The sequence below is a fragment of the Protopterus annectens genome, chromosome 11.part0 (genome assembly GCF_019279795.1).
Source record: "Protopterus annectens isolate FY-2018-M chromosome 11.part0, PAN1.0, whole genome shotgun sequence".
NCBI classification, from domain to species: Eukaryota; Metazoa; Chordata; order Ceratodontiformes; family Protopteridae; genus Protopterus; species Protopterus annectens.
Window position 1 is genome coordinate 540,378,138 of NC_056745.1, and position 20,161 is coordinate 540,398,298.

Consider the following 20,161-nt stretch of genomic DNA (forward strand, 5'->3'; position numbering starts at 1 on the left):
TCTGGGCTTTATTCACCTGAGTATACACCTCTACATTCTGTTTGCTACTACCGCTGCCCCTTTATTCTATTCCATATGGTCCAGTCTTAGTGTGCTTTATCGTCACTAAGAGCAGACAGTTCCTTCTGAACCTCTTCACTATCTATAATCGTGTCTATCCACGTTTTGCTCCAGTCTGCCCTGAATCTTTCCCATTCTCCTTGTTTTACCTTATTAACACTAAAGAAAATTCAGTACTTGTTTGTTTATTTATTTATTTGTCCTTTGATTACTGGAGTAGTCTGACTGAGCCGAGGGCCTATTTTCAGTGGATGGCCAAGGAGAACAGCTCCTCAGATATACATTTAAATAGTAGTACAACATTTCAAGTAAACATTAATACCATACATATACATTTTGAGTAAACATCAATAACATCTGTAATGAAAACAAGTGATAGTAGATAAAGTACAATATTTATACAGTACAACATACAATAGTTAGACATACATGGCAACTGCAAACAATATACAGCAAGTAGCCAGGTGCATATACAGAAAGGGAGAAACATATTATATGGCTTACATAGGGAAATATAGCAACTTTATGTAAAATATAGGGAGATGTAATGGTATGGGTCCCCTTCAAAACATCTAAAACTCATAACATCCAATTTCATAATATTGAGACCAGAACATCTAAAACCCATAACATCAAATTTCATAATATCTAATAGTACAAATCCACATGGAAATAACATCCTCTCCACATATAACGACATATAATGACACCAAACTACCAAATACACTTTTTACTACACTTCTGGAGGGGGCTTGATACAGTGGGGTTAGGAAATTAACTTTTTCCCACTGTAGTGTTATCTTAGAGTTGGTATATTTCATGTACGGGGGATGTGGGGGTGCAGGGGGGCTTGCCCCCTGCAGAAAAGTAGCAAAAAGTGTGTTTGGTAGTTTGGTGTATGTGGAGAGGATGTTATTTTCTTGTGATTTGTAGTCTTAGATTTTATGAAATTCTATGTTATGGGTTTTAGATGTTTTGTGTTTTTGATGTTCTGGTCTCAATGTTATGAAATTAGATGTTATGGGTTTTAGATGTTTCAAAGTAGATCCAATGGTATATAGTGTAAGTGTGCTAGGGATAGATGTCACTACCGGCAGAGGTGTATTCAGTAATTTATACATCATAATGTATAGCAGTCAGGTTTTTGGACTACAGTGATGGTAGGCAGGGAGACATAAGCATAGGAAGGTTGTATTATTTTATTTATTTATTTGTGTTATTTTATTTTATTTTACATTTGTTTACCAGGAAAGTCCAACTGGGCACAGGTCTTTTTTCAGCAGAAGCCGGGGAGAAAAACTCCAGATAAAAATACACAATCAAAATCAACAGTAAGAATCAGCAACACTGACAATATGGATATCTAGTAATACACAGAAAATGGCCTAAGATAACATATAACAGAACAAGATGAGATAACATTAGTACTTTGTTTCATGTGGTAGTTAGTACATAGTAAATGGCCTAAGATAACATAGAACAGAATGTTGCGGTCAGATGTGAATCCACTGTTTGATACAGCTGAATTGCAAGGACAACTGCCGTTGATGAGGATATGCAATTCTTGTTTAATAAGCATGTTAGAAATGTGGACAATAAATTATATAAATTTAAGCGACTTCAGTGGCAAAGGTTTCACCTAGAGGCTGCGTTATATCACAAGGTTGTTCCTAGGGGCTTAAGAGTCCTAAAAATGCCTACATATGGTGAGACCTTTCCTGAGCTCCTTAAACAATGGCAAGCACTTAATTTACAGCTAAGTGCCGATTATATGAGGGTCTTAGTTGATTTTTTATGCCTCAGGAGAAAGAACTATTATGTGTGATTAAGGAGCTACTAACTGTTATTTGTTTAAGCTATGGGGCTGATATAGTTGGTGATAAGCTTGATATATTATATGAAAATATATCTGCCTATGAAAAAAAGACTGTGTGCAACTAAAACTAAGAAATTACAGAGAGATATAAGTGATTTTAGAAAAGGCGCAGTGTTTTCATGGCCGAAAGAAAATGCAGTGCAATCTAATGTGAATGACTTGGACAGTATTAATTCATGGAGAATAGAAGCTCTGATTTCTATAGCTACAGGAGTGACATCGACAGATCCTGCACCAGTGCTTGTTGGAAAATGCAGCTACTGCCACCTCAGGATGCAGCATTTTAGTTACAACAGATTCTATGGCAGATTTGGGTTCTTTTTCCTTCAAAGGACCTTTGTCTGTCAACCAGAAAGGATGATCCAGGAGCAGAACATGGAGGGGATGAGTGAGATAGATCCAGAGTATGGAGGAACAGCAAACCGGCATGATAACTATGAACAAATGAATGTACTGGTATTAAATGTATCTACTATTGAGTTAACACCAGCACAGCTCTCAGTACTTAGCAGAGGGCTTTCATTTATTCCAGCCAAAAAGACTGACATGGTAGATGTGCTTAAAGATCTTAAAATGTTTTGTAGGACGCTACTGTTGAAAATTGAATTTCCACAAATGACTGATAATGTTAATTTATTTAGAAAACCTAGCGTTTATATGCCTAAAAGTAATTCAGCTGTTGATATGTTTCTGAATCTGTGTGAAAGAGATATCAGGGAAGCGTTTTTACAAAAACATCATACTGCTTTTTACAATATGAATGCAGCTGAGGTAGAAGCCTTAAATGAGCTTAAGGATATTTCTGTTATTGAAATCTGACCTGCTGATATGGGTGGGGGGATTGTTGTATTAGATAAATTGTTTTATTATGAACAAATGTTGCAACATTTAAGTGATTATTCTGCTTATTTACAGGTTTCTAAGGGATTTGTTAATGTGATTATGGAGAAAGTGTAATTTTTAGTGTTCGATCTGCTAATGTATGACTCTATTTCTGATGATGTATTTAAATACTTGAATGCTGAGCACCCCATTGTTCCAATATTATATGATTTACCCAAAATACACAAGGACATGGTTAACTCACCCATGAGATCTACAGTGTCTAGTATAAGATGGGCAACTTAACCACTGTCAATATATGTAGAGAAAACCCTTCGTCCTGTTTTAGACAATGTGAATACTGTACTCAGAGACACTAATTATTTTTTAAATGAGCTATATGGTAAAGTTACTGGTGTCAATACTGAATATATTTTTGTGACCATGGACATAAAGTCTTTTTTTACAGTCATCCCTAATACCTGGGGTGTGGATAATATTAGGGAATTTCTAACAGGGAAAAATGTCTTTGATAATGATAAATTGAACTTAATTTGTATGCTTTTGGATATTATCTTGGAGAACAATATATTTTTGTTCAAAGATGAGTTTTATCTTCAAAGGGTTAGCACAGCTTGTGCTAATAGCTATGCCGACTTAGCGCTTGCTCAATGGGAAGAAACACAAATGTTATGTAATAATGATTTCTCCCAATATATCATCGGGTAAACCATTAAATTCTGAAGGTAATGCTACTCAATGCTAGAAGTCTAAACCTCAAAATGCACTCTCTCGAGGCACTCGTAAAAATGGAGAACATCGATATCTGTGCAGTAACTGAGACCTGGTTCAAGGCTCCAGAGAGCACCCCTGCAATACCAGGCTACAACCCTTACCACACTTTTCAGCCTGTCCATATTCACCAAGGATATTCACACCACCAGGCTAGTTGCCCAACGCAATGTGTTTGAAATTCTCCAGGTGCAACTAACACTAGGTAAGACTGCAATCCAAATTGTAGCTTGCTACAGATCCCCCACCATGCCCCAAGATTCTCACTACACCTTTCTAAACATACTGGAAAATATTAAGATACAACCAAATACCCTAATACTGGGTGATTTCAACTATCCTGCCATTAACTGGGAAAACTACTCATGTACCAACACCTTTGCCCAATGGTTCTTAGAATTCATAAATTCCAATGCCCTGGATCAACTAATCCATAGTTCCACCAGGGGCTCCAATATCCTTGACCTGGTCATTACCAACATGGGAAAGTGATGCTCCACACCTATGGTCACCGCCTCGCTGGTCAGGTCTGACCATAAGCTAATCACCCTTAACATACACATCCCACCCCCACCCTCCAGTAAGGAAACCCCCATAAAAAAACTTCCCCAAAGTCAACTTCAGGCTACTCAAGTCAGAAGTGACAAACTTCATGACACCCATGCAGACGGGAACTGAAAGTTCGATTGCTGAATCCTACATTAAGGCACTGTACGAGCACATCCACTCATGCATGAATCGTGCCATCCCAAATAGAACCACAATGCTCTCCTCCAAAAAAAAGGAAGCCAATTTGGTGATCCCCTGTCATAAACAAACTTTACAACAAAAGGAAGAAACTGTTGCAGAAAAGAGGAAAATCCCAGAATGCAAAAAACTCCCTTACCAGCCTCAGTAAGAAGCTGAGATCCCTCATAAAATCCTCCAAAGCTAGTTATGAAAATAAAATTGCCAAAGATTCCAAAGACAACCACAAGGCATTCTATAACTATGTCAAGAATCTAAATGGCAACGCTCAGATCTGCTCTGAGCTACAACAGAATGGCATTAAATATACTGATCCCAAGGATATTGACAATATCCTGGCAGATCAATTCAGAGCCAACTTCATCCCCCTCTCACCCCCTAAACGGCCCATCTCAGTATCGGAAGATTGCCAAATTCTGGTAATAATGGCCACACAGGTAAAAAATGCACTCTCCAAAGCTAAGAATACAGCATCCATGGGACCAGATGACATCCTGGGCTGTGTATTACATGAACTACAAAATGAACTGGCACCTCACCTAAGTGTCATGTTTAATCATAGCCTCACCTCAGGCTTTGTGCCCACTGAGTGGTGCACAGCTACAGTTATACCACTCCACAAGGGGGGATCCACCTTGGATCCCGGGAACTACCTCCCCATCTGTCTGACGAGCCTGATCTGCAAGGCCATAGAACGTATTATCATGGAACTTATAAACAAACACATTGTCAACCTTCAAACACTGGACCTCACCCAGTTTGGGTTTGTGAAGGGCTGATCTTGTCTCCTGAACCTGATTGAATTCTTTGAATTAGTTTCCAGAGCTGTGGACGAGGGTAAGGTGGTCCACACAGCCTATCTGGACCTCGCCAAGGCCTTCAACACCATCCCCCACTCTGGAATCATAGATAGACTTACTAAGCTGGGCATTAATCCCTACATCACTCGATGGGTTGCCAACTGGCTTACTGACAGAACACACACTATAAAAGTAGCCGACTCCAAATCCAGCTCCAAACAAGTGACAAGCGGAGTACCTCAGGGTTCAGTCATGGAACTGCTCTTATTTGGCATCTACTTCTCTGAAGTACAGGCCAACACTAAGGGACTCTGGATAACAAAGTTCATAGATTACTGCAAACTGGGAGCCATTATTGAATCCCCAAATGATGTGGATACTCTACAAAAAGGCCTTACAGAAACAAATGCTTGGTGCCAGAGCCATTGGCTCAAGCTCAATGCCAAGAAATGTATAGTTATCCCCTTTGGTAAAAAACATGTACCCATGAATTACCACATAGGTGGCAGTACATTAAACACCAAAAGTGTGATAAGAGACTTAGGGACACAGGTGGACAGAGGTCTCACCTTCAATAACCACATCGCCACAACAGTCTGGAAATCCTTCTATGTGGCACACCTCATCACTAAGCGCTTTTCATCCAGAAAAAAACGAGGTCATAGTCCCACTGTACTCATCCCTCATTAGACCTATTATAGAATACAATGCCCCATTTGGTATGTACCTGTCAAGACATCTGCAACAACTGGAAAGGCCACAGAAATACCTCACTAAAAGAATTGCAGGCCTAAAGCAGATGCTCTACACTGACCACCTTAAAAAACTCCAGCTATACTCAGTCGCATTTCGTCTACTCAGAGGCAATCTCTGCTTAACATACAAGGCCATGTCAAACCCAGAGCTGTTGGGCATGCTACACTTAAAGAATCCCAATCCTTCAGAGCCACATGCTCCAGGGATCTAAACCTTGTCATCACAATGAACAAAATATGCTGGAGGGATAGGTTCCTGACCCAGAGACTTCCCAGACTCTGGAATAGACTGCCCATACATGTCAAGCAGAGCGCCTCTTTGGCCCTCTTAAAAAGGAACCTTGACGATTGGATGGAAGAAAGGAAATTCACCCCGGGGATCACATCAGTTACCCTGCTAGACAGGGTTCCAGGGAAGTAAATAGTGTGGGAAGAAATAGCCAGGGAATTGTTATGAACCTATGGTACACCAGGTTTGTGGATGATATAATTTTTCTATGGGGAGGGTCACTCCAATAACTTCATACATTTGTAGAATATTTACAGAAGACAACATTCATAGGTTCATAGGTTCATAGGTAGGTACTAGGCTATCTACCCGAAGGCAGTTATAAGCCTAGCCAGAATGTGTTGGCTTTCGCCGCCCCCTTAGATTAGTTCCTTGTGCCTCTGTCCAGCAGAGCCACTGAAGTGATCCCCAGGGTAAATTTTCTGTTTCCCATCCACTCGTCAAGGTTTCTCTTGAAGAGTGTTAGCGAGGAGCTCTGCCTAATGTAGATTGGAATCTTGTTCCAAAGCATGGGAAGTCTCGGGGACAGGAATCTATCCCTCCAGCATGTCCTATTTATTGTTGTGGTGAGGTTTAGATCCCTAGAGCATGTGGCTCGAGGGGATAAGGTTTTCTTTAGGTGGAGCATGTCCATCAGTTCTGGGTTGGACATGGCCTTGTATGTCAGGCAGAGATCACCTCTGAGTAGGCGGTATGCAACCGAGTACAGCTGGAGTTTTTTCAGTCGAGCTGCATAGGGCATCTGTTTGAGGCCAGTGATCCTCTTGGCAAGGTACTTCTGTGGTCTTTCCAGCTGTTTCAGGTGTCTTGTAAGGTACATCCCAAATGGGGCATTGTACGCTATGATGGGTCTGATGAGTGATGAGTAGAGGGGCACAATGAACTCTTTTGATCTGGATGCAAACCCTTTTGTGATTAGGTGGGCCACATAGAAGGATTTTCTAACCACTTTGGCAATGTGATTATCAAAGGAGAGATTACTATCTACTTGAGTCCCCAGATCCCTTATTATGTTTTCCGCATTTAGGGGATTACCACCTATGTGGTAGTTTGTGGGTACTTTGTTTTTTCCAAAGGGGATGACTATGCACTTTTTGGCATTTAGCTTGAGGCCATGATTTTGACACCAGGTATCCATCTCAGGGAGACCCTTTTGGAGGATGTCTCTGTCAGCTGGAGAGTCAATTATAGCCCCTAGTTTGCAGTCATCTGTGGACTTGGTCAGCCATAGTCATCCTGTGCTTGCCTGTACCTCTGAGAAGTATATGCCGGACAGGAGGGATCATAGGACTGAGCCCTGGGGAATGCCACTTGTAACCAGTTTAGAGTCGGACCTAGCTCCCGCACCTCTCACCATGTGGGTTCTGTCCATGAGCTAGTTGGCAACCCATCTTGTGATGTAGGGGTTTATGTTCAGGCTGGTGAGCTTGTCTATAATGCCAGAATGGGGAATGGTGTCCAAGGCCTTTGCGAGGTCTAGGTAGGCTGTGTATACCACCTTTCCCTCGTCTATAGCCTTGGTAACTGTCTCAAAGAAGTCCACCAGGTTTAGGAGGCATGATCTGCCCTTAACAAAGCCGAACTGGATAGGGTCCAGTGTTTAGTGGTTCCCAATGTCTCTGTTAATGAGTTCCATGATGATGCACTCCATAGCCTTACAGACCAAGCTAGTCAGGCTTATAGGGTGATAGTTCCCGGGGTCTGTTGTGGCTCCACCTTTGTGGAGCAGAATAACCCTTGCTGTGTGCCATTCTATGGGTACGTAGCCTGTGGAGAGGCTGAGTTTGAACAGTGTGTTTAGGTGAGGGGTTAGTTTGTCTTTGAGCTCGTGTAGGACACAGCCTGGGACACCGTCTGGTCCCATTGATGCAGTGTTTTTGGCTTTGGAGAGGGCTATTTTAACCTGAGTGTCTGTGATTTCAGGGGCTCTACATTCTTCTGGTATGGTTATGGGCCCTTTTGGGGGTGAGAGGGGGGTGAAGTTTGCACTGAACCTGTCTGCCAGGATGTTGGCGATATCGATCGGTTCAGTGTATTTTGTGCTATTCTGCACTAACTCCGAGCAGATCTGAGCATTGCCACTTAGATTCTTGACATAGCTAAAGAATGCCTTGTGGTTATCTTTGGAGTCCTTGGCAATTTTTCTTTCGAAGCTCGCCTTGGATGACTTTATGAGGGATTGTAGTTTCTTGATGATACTGATCAGGGATGTCTTCTCTTCTTGGGATTTTACTCTTTTTCTGTACTAGTTTCCTCCTTCTATTGTATAGCTTGTTTATGGCAGGGGTCCACCAGACTGGTTTCCTTTTCTTGGAGGAGTGAGTCTTGGTTTTGCTTGGGATAGCATGATCCATGCATTCTTGTAGGTGCCCATAGAATGCATTAGTAAAGGATTTTGCAGCTTGGACAGCATTATCCTTTGCATGGGGGCTGTGAAACTTTCCACCTCGGTCTTAAGTAATATGAAGTTTGCTTTTGAAAAGTTTTTCACGCTGGTTTCCTTGTCTGGGGGTGGGGGCAGAATGTGGATATCCAAAGTGATTTGTTTATCTAACCAGTGAGGGTTTGACCTCCGGTGTGGAACACCGGTCGCCCATGTTGGTGATGACCAGGTCCAATATGTTGTCACCTCTGGTGGGAGTGTTGATCAGTTGATCTAGGGTGTTTGAGTTTATAAATTCTAGGAAATGTTGGACAAGGGAGTTAGTACTTGAGTAGTTCTCCCAGTTAATGTTTGGGTAATTGAAATCACCCAATATTAGGGTGTTTGGTAGGACCTTTATGATTCCCAGTGTTTCCAGAAATGTGGAATGGGGGTCCTGGGACATGGTGGGTGATCTGTAGCAAGCTATAATTAGAATTGCAGTTTTGCCCATTGTTAGTTGCACGTGGATGATATCTGAAGCATCGTGCTGTGCCACTAACCTGGAGGTGTGGGTATCCCTGATGAGTATGGATACACCCCCACCTTTTGTATTTCGGTCCGGGTTCTGTGGCCAAAATATATGGTATGAGTTGTAGCCTGGTAGTGCAGGGGTGCTCTCTGGAGCCTTAAACCAGGTTTCTGTTACTGCACATATATCGATTTTCTCCATACTGAGGAGTGCCTCAAGTGCGTGCATTTTGAGGTTTAGACTTCTGGCATTGAGTAGCATTACCCTCAGTTTTTTGTTACTTGTGCTATTTATGGCGGTGGGGTTGTCTTTTGAGCCTTGCCAAAAAAGGCACTATGGGGTGGCAAGAGCCTTGGCCAATATTCAAAAGTCTAAGCGTGGCAGGTGCAAGCCATCTCTAGTGAAGCAGCGTGGCTTGTCGAGCATGTCATCCTAGGTGGACAGATACTGGATCCCCTTTGAATGACACCAGAAACTTAGCCAGTTGTTGAAATTGATCATTTTTTTCTTTATACCGTGGTATCATTCTTGGTCAGGGCAGGATGCTACTCAGAGTCACGGTCATACCAGCCTGGGCTACGTGATCAGAGAGCTCCTCCATGTCTCTTTTCATGTAGTCCAGGGAGGTACGGCTCAGGTCATTCACACCAACATGGACAATGACAGAGTCATATTTGTACTTGTTCTGGAGGGACCTGAGTGCTTGTGTTATGTGGCAGATCCTGGCACCTGACAGGCAGCTAACAGTAACCTTCTCCTTATTCAGCCTAGTGAGTGGGACATCAATGTGCCTGACTATAGAGTCACCTATTACTAGTATGTTGGGTATGTTATTTTGCCTTAAGGGCTGTGATTGCATGGCACACTGGTTTTGTGAAGTATGTGTTTCATGGTTTGTGTTGGGGGGGTGGAGGTTGCTTGGATGTCTGCGTTGGAGGTCTCTGTTACTTTTGCAGAGTTTTATTTAGAGCCTTCGAGCATGTTTTCATGTATTTATGTGTGTTTTTTGCCGGTGCTGGTTTAATGGGTCTGTGTGAGACTGGTGGTGTGATGCAAGTATTTCCCTTCTCCTCTTGACTGTCTGATTCAGTCTTGGGTTAAGAGAGCTTAGCCTCCAGTTTGGCTGTATAATTGCATCTCTCCCATGTATTAGTGTGAGGTGGTAGGAGGAGAGGGTTGTCTGTGTACATGAGGCAGTTGAAACATTGCCTCAAAATGCCCAGATTCACCAGTTGGACTGGAGAGTACACCTGAAACTGCCCTTTGGACATGGTACAGTAAACTGTTTTACTGAATGGCTGGTAAGGTCAAATAGAGAGCCTTGTCCTTCTGTACAGTATAGGGGGGTCTAGTGCTAGGGTTATAAGTGCTTGCTATGAGTTTTGAGCAAGTGCCGGGCTGAGAAATGAATGACTTGAGTGCTTAAGTTGAAAGTTTGTCTAGTTTCAAGGGAAAAATTGAAGAGGAGACTTTGTGGAGACGGGAATAGTTATACCCTAGCTAACCGGCGCTGCCTGGCGTGCAAAACTGGTTTTTATGGCAGGGAAATGAAAGAGATACAAATTAGCCCAAAATGGCCAATAGGCTAGTAATTTCTGGGCTGAAACCACTCCTCCAGGGACAGATAGGCTGCTCAAAGGTCCCCTCTCTCACAGATGAACAGAGAAACTTCCTTCTATCCAAGTAAGGTATGGACAAACACAGAGATTTGTAACACAGCCCTGAATTCAGCACTAACCTGAAAACTGGACTATACTAGCTTAGAAAGGCGGGAAACAAGTATATATACATATATATATATATATATATATATATATATATATATATATATATATATATATATGTAAAACAAATTTTCAGAAAATAAAGCAGATACAATCAAAAAAACACTTTAAATGCACAGAAAGGGATACTTATTGTTATATATCTCAGATCAGAGTTGTAGTCAATGCCCCTAGTAATAAAGTAGGAAGAAACACAAATACACTAAAAGCAGATGAATAAAGTGCAATTTTTTTTTATATATAAAACAATAGAAAACGAACAAACTGATTTAAATAAGTTATCTGTGTGGAGTCTGCATGTTCTCCCCGTGGTCGAGTGACCTCTGAAAGACATGCGTGAATGGGCGTGCCTTCGCTGAAGGCTGGGCGTCGGGCTGGCAACTCGGCACCATAAAAAATCTACTGCCAATCATTAATGGACCGGAGTTCTGCTGTGGTGACCCCTAACCGGGAAAAGCCAAAAAGACAAACAACCCAATTAATCAGAAAAAGCTCAAAACTGAGCCCTGTTCCAGCAGTCTTCAATCAGACAAGTTCTAACTGCACACTCCTGCTACTAGGGTGCAGGGGAACCTTTTCCAAAAAAAGATAGCCTGGATCAGTGCTCAAGTTATACAAACAAAGTTAGATTCAGCAGGCCTGAATCTGGTCTATGCTACTGCAACAATGTGCACCAATTTCAGAAAGAAACAGTTCAAATAAGCAGGTAAATTCCCAGCTCAGAAGGGCAGAATCCAGCCTCTCCTCCCACAAGAGTGCGGACCACAAACCTTCTTAATGTAGAATAACTGGCCTGTAGCCCAAGTGCTTAAACCACAACATCTTTTTTAAGATTTACTTGTCAGTACTCAAGAGATGAGATACATTTTCTTGATGTGACAGTTAAAAAGACCGACTTTGGATCTGTGAGTACTAGTTTGTATAGGAAACCAACATGTAAGAATGCCCTCTTACACAAGAACAGTATGCATCCCAGCCATTTTGCTATGAATGTGGTAAGAGGGCAGGTCTTGAGAGTTATGAGGCTACATAGTGAAGATACTCAGATGAGAGTAGCCTTACAGCAACTGAAATGTGAATTTCTATCTAGGGGATATACAGCAAAAGAATTAGACTATTGTATTGATCAATGTTTTGAAAAGAGAGCATCTAAGGGTAAACCATATTTTTCTGATGTGAATACTCATAATATTAATCAGAGTATTTATCACAGTGATATTAGAATTCCATTGACATACTCTAGTGATGCCAATGTTTTCTGTGATATATTCAAGGAAAAACTGGAATGTACTACAAGCGTCAGATCAGCTTAGGGAAATAGTGGGAGATAGGTCCCTTTTTTCCTTTAGAAATAATTTATCATTAAAGAGACAACTTTGTTATAGACCCATAAATATGGCACATTTGTTGATTCACAGAGACTTGGGGCATATTCCTGCAGGGGATGTTCTGCATGTATTTATATACACATGGGACCTAGCTATAGGCACCCTAGTGACGGATTCCTAATAGAGCATAAGTTTTGTGCTGATTGCAGGACCCAAATGTAGTTTATTTTAGCTACTGTGTGTTATGCCATGTATATTGTATTGTAAAGACTAATCACTGTTTTAAAGAGTGCATTTTAGAACGTTAGAGATATTAGGCATGGGAAAGAAAGTAGTGCCTTAGCTAAACATGTTATAGATAATGGTCCAGAGCATACGTTTAGATTTTATATGTTAGAAGTGGTTACTGACAACTTTAGAGGGGGTGACATGAGTCAGCTGAACAGATGTGGATTCTTCAGTTTGGAGGTGATAAAATACCAGGAATAAATGATGCAGTCACATTAAAACCTTTCTTATGATCATGTAGATTAAAGCATTAATGCATAAAAGTTTTTTTATTATTTTATTTTGTTAATCATTTTAAATGCGTGATGCTATTTGATTGACTGTGAGATTTCACTGGCTGTAATTGATTGGTTAGGGCTGATATGCTGTTCAATGCTATATCTGTTTGACTTACTTTGTTAATGGCAGTCTAATGAAGCAATTTCATTGTGAAAGTGTTTACTGTTTTACTACCTTCAATTAAAAAATGTTTAGCCCGTGGCTGTGTTCTGATGTTTCGCTGTGATTTTTGGAATTTATATAATGTGCTTTGAGGAGCTTTTTAAGTTGTGTGGTGGAGCTAATGGAGGTTAGGTTGCAAGGTAAGACATTCCAAACTTTAGAAATAGAATACCTAAAGAGAGATTTCCCAGCATCATTGATATGTTTGATGATATCTAGGCGGTTTTGGGTACTAGATCTTAAGGTTCTTGCTGTGGAATAAGGAGTAATTAGATTCTGGAGTGCTGTAGTTTTAGTTGAGTAGTAGTATAGCTTGTATGCCAATGACAATTGATTGAGTTTCAGTAACTGTGGCAGCTCAAGCCAGTCAAGTTGCTTGAGAGCTACACAGTGGTGGGTCTCAGTAGCAAATCTAGCAATCTTGTTATAATAAGATTCTAATTTGTTTAGGTTGGCTTTGCAGAGGTTGATTAGTATTGGGGATGCATAGAGAAGGGTGGACAGCAGATGTGTCCTGGCTATAGTGGTTTTGGTTTGTTTAGTGAGAAATTGCTTGTTGCAACAGAGGAGACCAAGTTTTGTGTGAACCTTCTTGATTGTTTGAGCTATATGAATGTTGAATCTAAGGTTGATATCTATTTCTACACCTAATATTTTGGTGTAGGAGGTAGGGGTGATCAAGGTTTTGTTACTGGATATGATGGAGAAGTTGTCACATGGAGGAGGCGATCTACAAGGACTGAAAAGAAGACGTTTTAGTTTTATTTGGATTTAGGATAAGCTGGGAGTTAGTATACCAGGTCTAGGCTAATGAGAAGGATTTTTGGTTGAGAGAGTGAAGGTCATCTAATGTGTTGGCTGAACATATGCCTCATTGTATTGTGCCTCTTCCACCCATTCCCTTCTACCTAATGTAAACCTCATCTTTTGTCTAATAACCTCACATTGCTACGTAGCTAAATGGCCTTCTCTTCTATTTTTGTCATTTTGCCTCTTTCTCACAACTTAGTCCAAAGTTTTGAGTATTGTATCTGTTTCCCATTCCCATAACTTGTTTACTTTCTACCTGTCAGAGTCTTCAAAGACATCCTTGACCGTCACATCCAGCAAATCATAATCTGCTCTCCTAAACCCCTCACCACTGTCTTTGTTTTTTTCTTTTTCTTCTACTTTTTCTTCTTGTACTCTACACCACATATTGGAATACTTGTTTTTTCAAGAAAATACATTGGCACTTTTAAAAAAAATATTATATACTTTATTTTACCAATATGAATAAGAACTAGCACCTTGTCTCTCAGCCTTCTGAAGTTCAAACATACAACTAATCCATTATATATAGATGTGTGTGTGTGTGTGTGTGTGTGTGTGTGTGTGTGTGTGTATATATATATATATATATATATATATATATATATAAAATATATATATAAAATCAGTCTAATAATGAATCAATTAATCAATTGATTCATATAATTTGCTGAAGAAGAATTCACACACACACACACACACACACACACACACACATATATATATATATATATATATATATATATATATATATATATATATATATGTATATATGGTACAACTGCTCATTCCAACAAATAAATAATTAAATATATGAAAAACTATGAGTAACAATAAATAATTAAATGTTAATTATAACAAATATTTCATCATCAATTTATTATTCATATGTTTCATCAGTAATGTCTCAACTGTAAAATTATACCAAGCTTCCTTCTCCAACAAAAATTCTGAAATATTTAGAAATGAAGCAGAGCATTGGTAGGCAAACATAATAAAAAAGTTTAATAACTTAATATGCTGATTATGAAATTTTTACAGTGAATAGATATGGAACTTGCAAGTACCCCATCATGAATATCCCTAATGTGCTCTTGATTTTTCTTCTTACCTGCTGTGAAGTTACCTATGTACAATTTCTCACATGGCCACTTAAGCCCATATACCACTCCCTCTAAATAATTTATATTTTCTACTTCTTTAAAATAATACTTTTGAAATAATGACAATTGATATAAACTATAAGATTATCTGGGCATCCCTTACATGTACTAAAAGTGTCAATAATTATTGCTGGCTAACTGTGCCTTAACCTGGACATCCATGTCTCCCTCTTGTCTGGTTAGGACCACATCCATAATTCTATCCTTTCTAGTAAGTCTAGCACCAGTTAGCTAAACTCTTTCTGATCTAAGACCTGCCTGCCTCTCTAGCATGAATCTTGGAATTTCCCAGTTTGCACCTTCCAAATTCAGACCCCATAAGTACTGCCTTCTTCCAATCCCACTTCTTTTGTCACTCCTCGAGTTTTTCATCTTTCTCTCATGGTATGTTTGATAGAAGATATACTACATAAATCCACCAGTTATTTCCTCTTTCTCTACTTTATTTGCAAGGATGCTTAACCTACCTTCTATTCATGGTTGTATCCTTGCCATTTCCTATTTTGTTTTTCTTCTTCCACTATGAACTCACACCTGATGTCCCCTTTTATGTAGTTTGATACTCTTATTACCATAGTGCCTTTCTCTGTCAGTCCTGACCATCCCATACTCAATCACCACTATGTCTCACCCCTTCTTGCCATTAAACCATCTTTGTTTAAAACCAGCAATGTCTACCCTCCTGTCCTGTATCACTGTTTACTGCCTTGTACTTGTCCCCTCTTCTTCTGTTACTCACTGACATCAAAGTTTAACGGTCCAATAATTTATTCATAATTTTCCAATCCAGCACTAAGCATTGCTGTCCCTTAAGGGCTATGTTGGAGGCCATCCTTTGCATATATCTTCTCTCTGTCTCTCTGCTATGTCTCCCTCATCCTCCTGCCACTCTTAAGCCTTTCTCCTTTGTCCACTGATGCAGTCAGTCATTATACTTCCTAATCCACTCTTTCCTCTGTTTGTGGCTGGTGGCACAGATAACTATTTCTCTGTTTCTCTGTCTCTTCCCTGGGACTGCTGCTGCTACCCCAACTGTCTTATCTGGCAGATCCTTGGTGCCAAAATGCACTACATCATGATCTATTCCTCTCTCTTGGTGATCACTTTGTTCATCTCCTCAGATGTCTTAGTCAGTCTATGCTCTGAGACTAGATTTACTTTCCCAATTGCCCTGACTTTTGGTCACCTTTATGATTGAGACTCTAATCAGCAAAATACTCTTGTCTTTCTTTATAGCTGCTGTAATCTTCTTTGCTTCCTTCCCCTTGCCACTGCCCCTTCTGTATGTAACTTTTCTACCTCCACCTCCACCATTTTTAATCTTCTCCACATCATCTGTGTTAGTTGCTTCACCTATTGTGTGCAAGCTCTTCCCTATCCTTCCAGTGCTCTTCATGCAAGACAACTCAACTCTTCTGTCTTTTTTGTTCTCTGCATCTTCCATCTAACTGAGTGTCCTTCCTTGCCATCTTCCCTGCTGCTCACCTTGTGATGTTGGCTCCTTCCTGACCTCTTTATCACTGCTCTTTGCACCTTTCCTTCCCCATTGGCTTCCATCACCTTCCTTATTTTATGGCGCCATCTTCCATTTTGCCCTTCATCTTACTCTGTGCCACTCTCACAAATCTCTTGCTCACACTTCTTGTCAAATCTGTGATATGTCCTTTCTTGGATTTCTATCTTTTTTTCTATTTATTTTCTTATTTTTTTGTAGAGAGAGATAGATAGATAGATAGATAGATAGATAGATAGATAGATAGATAGATAGATAGATAGAGATGTGTAGAAACAGTTTATTTATTATTGTTTACCAGAAAGGTCCTACTGGGATAAAACCAGATGCTAGGGGAGAAAAGCTCCACATTTAACACCATTTTTGATGTATACATAAAATACAGTTGTATGATATCAGAAGGAATGCAAAATATAGTTGAGTATACATACACAAGGGAAAGAGTTTCACAATAGTTTAGATAAACATCATTTAGAAATAGAGCAAGGTGCAGCTTGCATAGGTACCTACAGTGCTGTTCATTCATTAGAAATAGACACAGACTTCATATTTGTTTGTTTGTGTCTTTCGGCTTTTTCCGGTTAGGGGTCGCCACAGCGGAACTCCAGTCCGCTAATGATTGATAGTGGATTTTTACATACCGGGTTACCAGCCCTGACGCACAACCTTCAATGAAGGCACTCCCCATTCATGTATGCCTCCACACAGAAGACACTCTAGCTGAGAATCGAATGGGACAATGTTTTGCTATGAGGCGACAACGCTACTATAACAAAGAGAAATAAAACATTGAAAATGGTCCTGTAATGTTACCTGCAATTTCTAAAGCTCAAATCAGCCCTGGGAAATCTCAACTTGTAAACACAAGCCTTCCAGTAGAATTAATTATTAGGTGAAAATCCTTGAATTTGTTTTTAACAATTTTCTCTTACTTTGTGACCATCTTTGTGAGGTGAGCACAGCTGCATTGAGCTCCATTCAGCTTCTAACTTGGAGAGCTTTAATGAAGTTGGCCGCTTGGTTGGAACATACTCTACTAATCCACCCTTCTTACTCTAGCTGGGTGGAATTTTTAGTTAAAGCATACTCCCCATTCTATAGTTCCAGCTTCCCACTCCCTCTTAGGGAAGCCAATCACAGATTAATTATTATTGACTCTTACCTTACCTTAAATTTAGGCTAAGCTACTTTCTTGCTCAGTCAATCTCTTGCTGTTACTGAAAGGTTTCTGCAGCTATAGGTTCTCTTGTTCTAGCCTGCTCCGTTCGACCTTCGGGCTCACTTCACTCCCCTCCCTGCCCCCAAATTCCACCTGCCCCCAGTACTCCTACACTTATAGTCCATATATCCTCACCCCCCCCACAACAGCCTATTACCATCCCTCAGTTATCAGATTCACTCCCACTTCCGCATCACACCCTCTACCTCACAACCTCCTCTGTACACCCCACCCACACCATGCAAGGCATACTAGGACTACTATTACTCTCACCACTCTAACTTACACCACATCCATACACTCTAACATACCAACAAACACTACCTACCACATAACACACACCCACACACACACACACACAACCTCACACAAATATAGTAATATGCTCCATGCTAACAACAACTCATTACTCTACATACATAAAACAGCAAACACACTACCTCTCAAAAGGCTAACAATACCCAAAAAACACATAGATATAGCCTATGCCATAAAACTCACACTATTCCTCAGAAAATAGCTACTAATCTCAGGGGACATACACTCCAACCTAGGTCCAAGCAACCCAATCATATCCCAGAAACACAAGTCAGACCGGCTTATTATCAATATAAACACACATAGCATATCCAACAAACTACATGACTTTCACACATTCATATCCCACTACTCCCCAGACATACTAACCATTTCAGAGACCTGGCTAAAATCTGCCACACAAAACAAAGAAATTCTTCTCCCAGGCTATAACATCCTAAGACAAGATAGAAGTACCAAAAAGGGAGGTGGAGTTGCAATCTTATTTAAAAATACACTCAACCTCCAACCACTAAAAAACCCACTTCCCAAATTCCAGAATGCAGAAACATTAGGCTCTGTTATGTCCCTTAAAACCAAAAAGAGAATCAACATCCTCCGTAGTTATATTCCTCCAGGAAATAACTCACCTATAATAGAAGGGATACTACCATGGGCCGCAATCAACCTACCCCAAGAAACCATCCTGCTATCAACATCCTCTGTAGTTATATTCCTCCAGGAAATAACTCACCTATAATAGAAGAGATACTACAATGGGCCACAATCAACCTACCCCAAGAAACCATCCTGCTATCAACATCCTCTGTAGTTACATTCATCCAGGAAATAACTCACCTATAATAGAAGGGATACTACCATGGGCCGCAATCAACCTACCCCAAGAAACCATCCTGATATCAACATCCTCTGTAGTTATATTCCTCCAGGAAATAACTCACCTCTAATAGAAGAGATACTACAATGGGCCAAAATCAACCTACCCCAAGAAACCATCCTGCTATCAACATCCTCTGTAGTTATATTCATCCAGGAACTAACTCACCTATAATAGAAGAGATACTACAATGGGCCACAATCAACCTACCCCAAGAAACCAGCCTGCTATCAACATCCTCTGTAGTTATATTCCTCCAGGAAATAACTCACCTGTAATAGAAGAGATACTACAATGGGCCACAATCAACCTACCCCAATAAACCATCCTGCTATCAACATCCTCTGTAGTTATATTCCTCCAGGAAATAACTCACCTATAATAGAAGAGATACTACAATGGGCCACAATCAACCTACCCCAAGAAACCATCCTGCTATCAACATCCTCTGTAGTTATATTCCTCCAGGAAATAACTCACCTGTAATAGAAGAGATACTGCAATGGGCCACAATCAACCTACCCCAAGAAACCATCCTGATATCAACATCCTCTGTAGTTATATTCCTCCAGGAAATAACTCACCTATATTAGAAGAGATACTACAATGGGCCACAATCAACCTACCCCAAGAAACCATCCTGCTATCAACATCCTCTGTAGTTATATTCCTCCAGGAAATAACTCACCTATAATAGAAGAGATACTACAATGGGCAACAATCAACCTACCCCAGGAAACCATCCTGCTATCAACATCCTCTGCAGTTATGTTCCTCCAGGAAATAACTCACCTATAATAGAAGAGATACTACAATGGGCCGCAATCAACCTACCCCAAGAAACCATCCTGCTATCAACATCCCCTGTAGTTATATTCCTCCAGGAAATAACTCCCCTATAATAGAAGAGATACTACAATGGGCGACAATCAACCTACCCCAAGAAACCATCCTGCTATCAACATCCTCTGTAGTTATATTCCTCCAGGAAATAACTCACCTATAATAGAAGAGATACTACGATGGGCCAAAATCAACCTCCCCCAAGAAACCATCCTGCTATCAACATCCTCTGTAGTTATATTCCTCCAGGAAATAACTCACCTGTAATAGAAGAAATACTACAATGGGCCACAATCAACCTACCCCAAGAAACCATCCTGCTATCAACATCCTCTGTAGTTATATTCCTCCAGGAAATAACTCACCTATAATAGAAGAGATACTACAATGGGCCGCAATCAACCTACCCCAAGAAACCATCCTGCTATCAACATCCTCTGTAGTTATATTCCTCCAGGAAATACCTCACCTATAACAGAAGAGATACTACAATGGGCCACAATCAACCTACCCCAAGAAACCATCCTGCTATCAACATCCTC

General features: G+C 40.4%; 1 protein-coding gene across 2 annotated transcripts in view; it reads right to left on the bottom strand.

Annotated features, from left to right (window-relative positions):
* SSBP1 (single stranded DNA binding protein 1) overlaps positions 1 to 20,161 on the bottom strand; it is a gene marked incomplete at its 5' end in the record, with an annotated part of 1,088,662 nt that overhangs the window by 438,512 nt on the left and 629,989 nt on the right.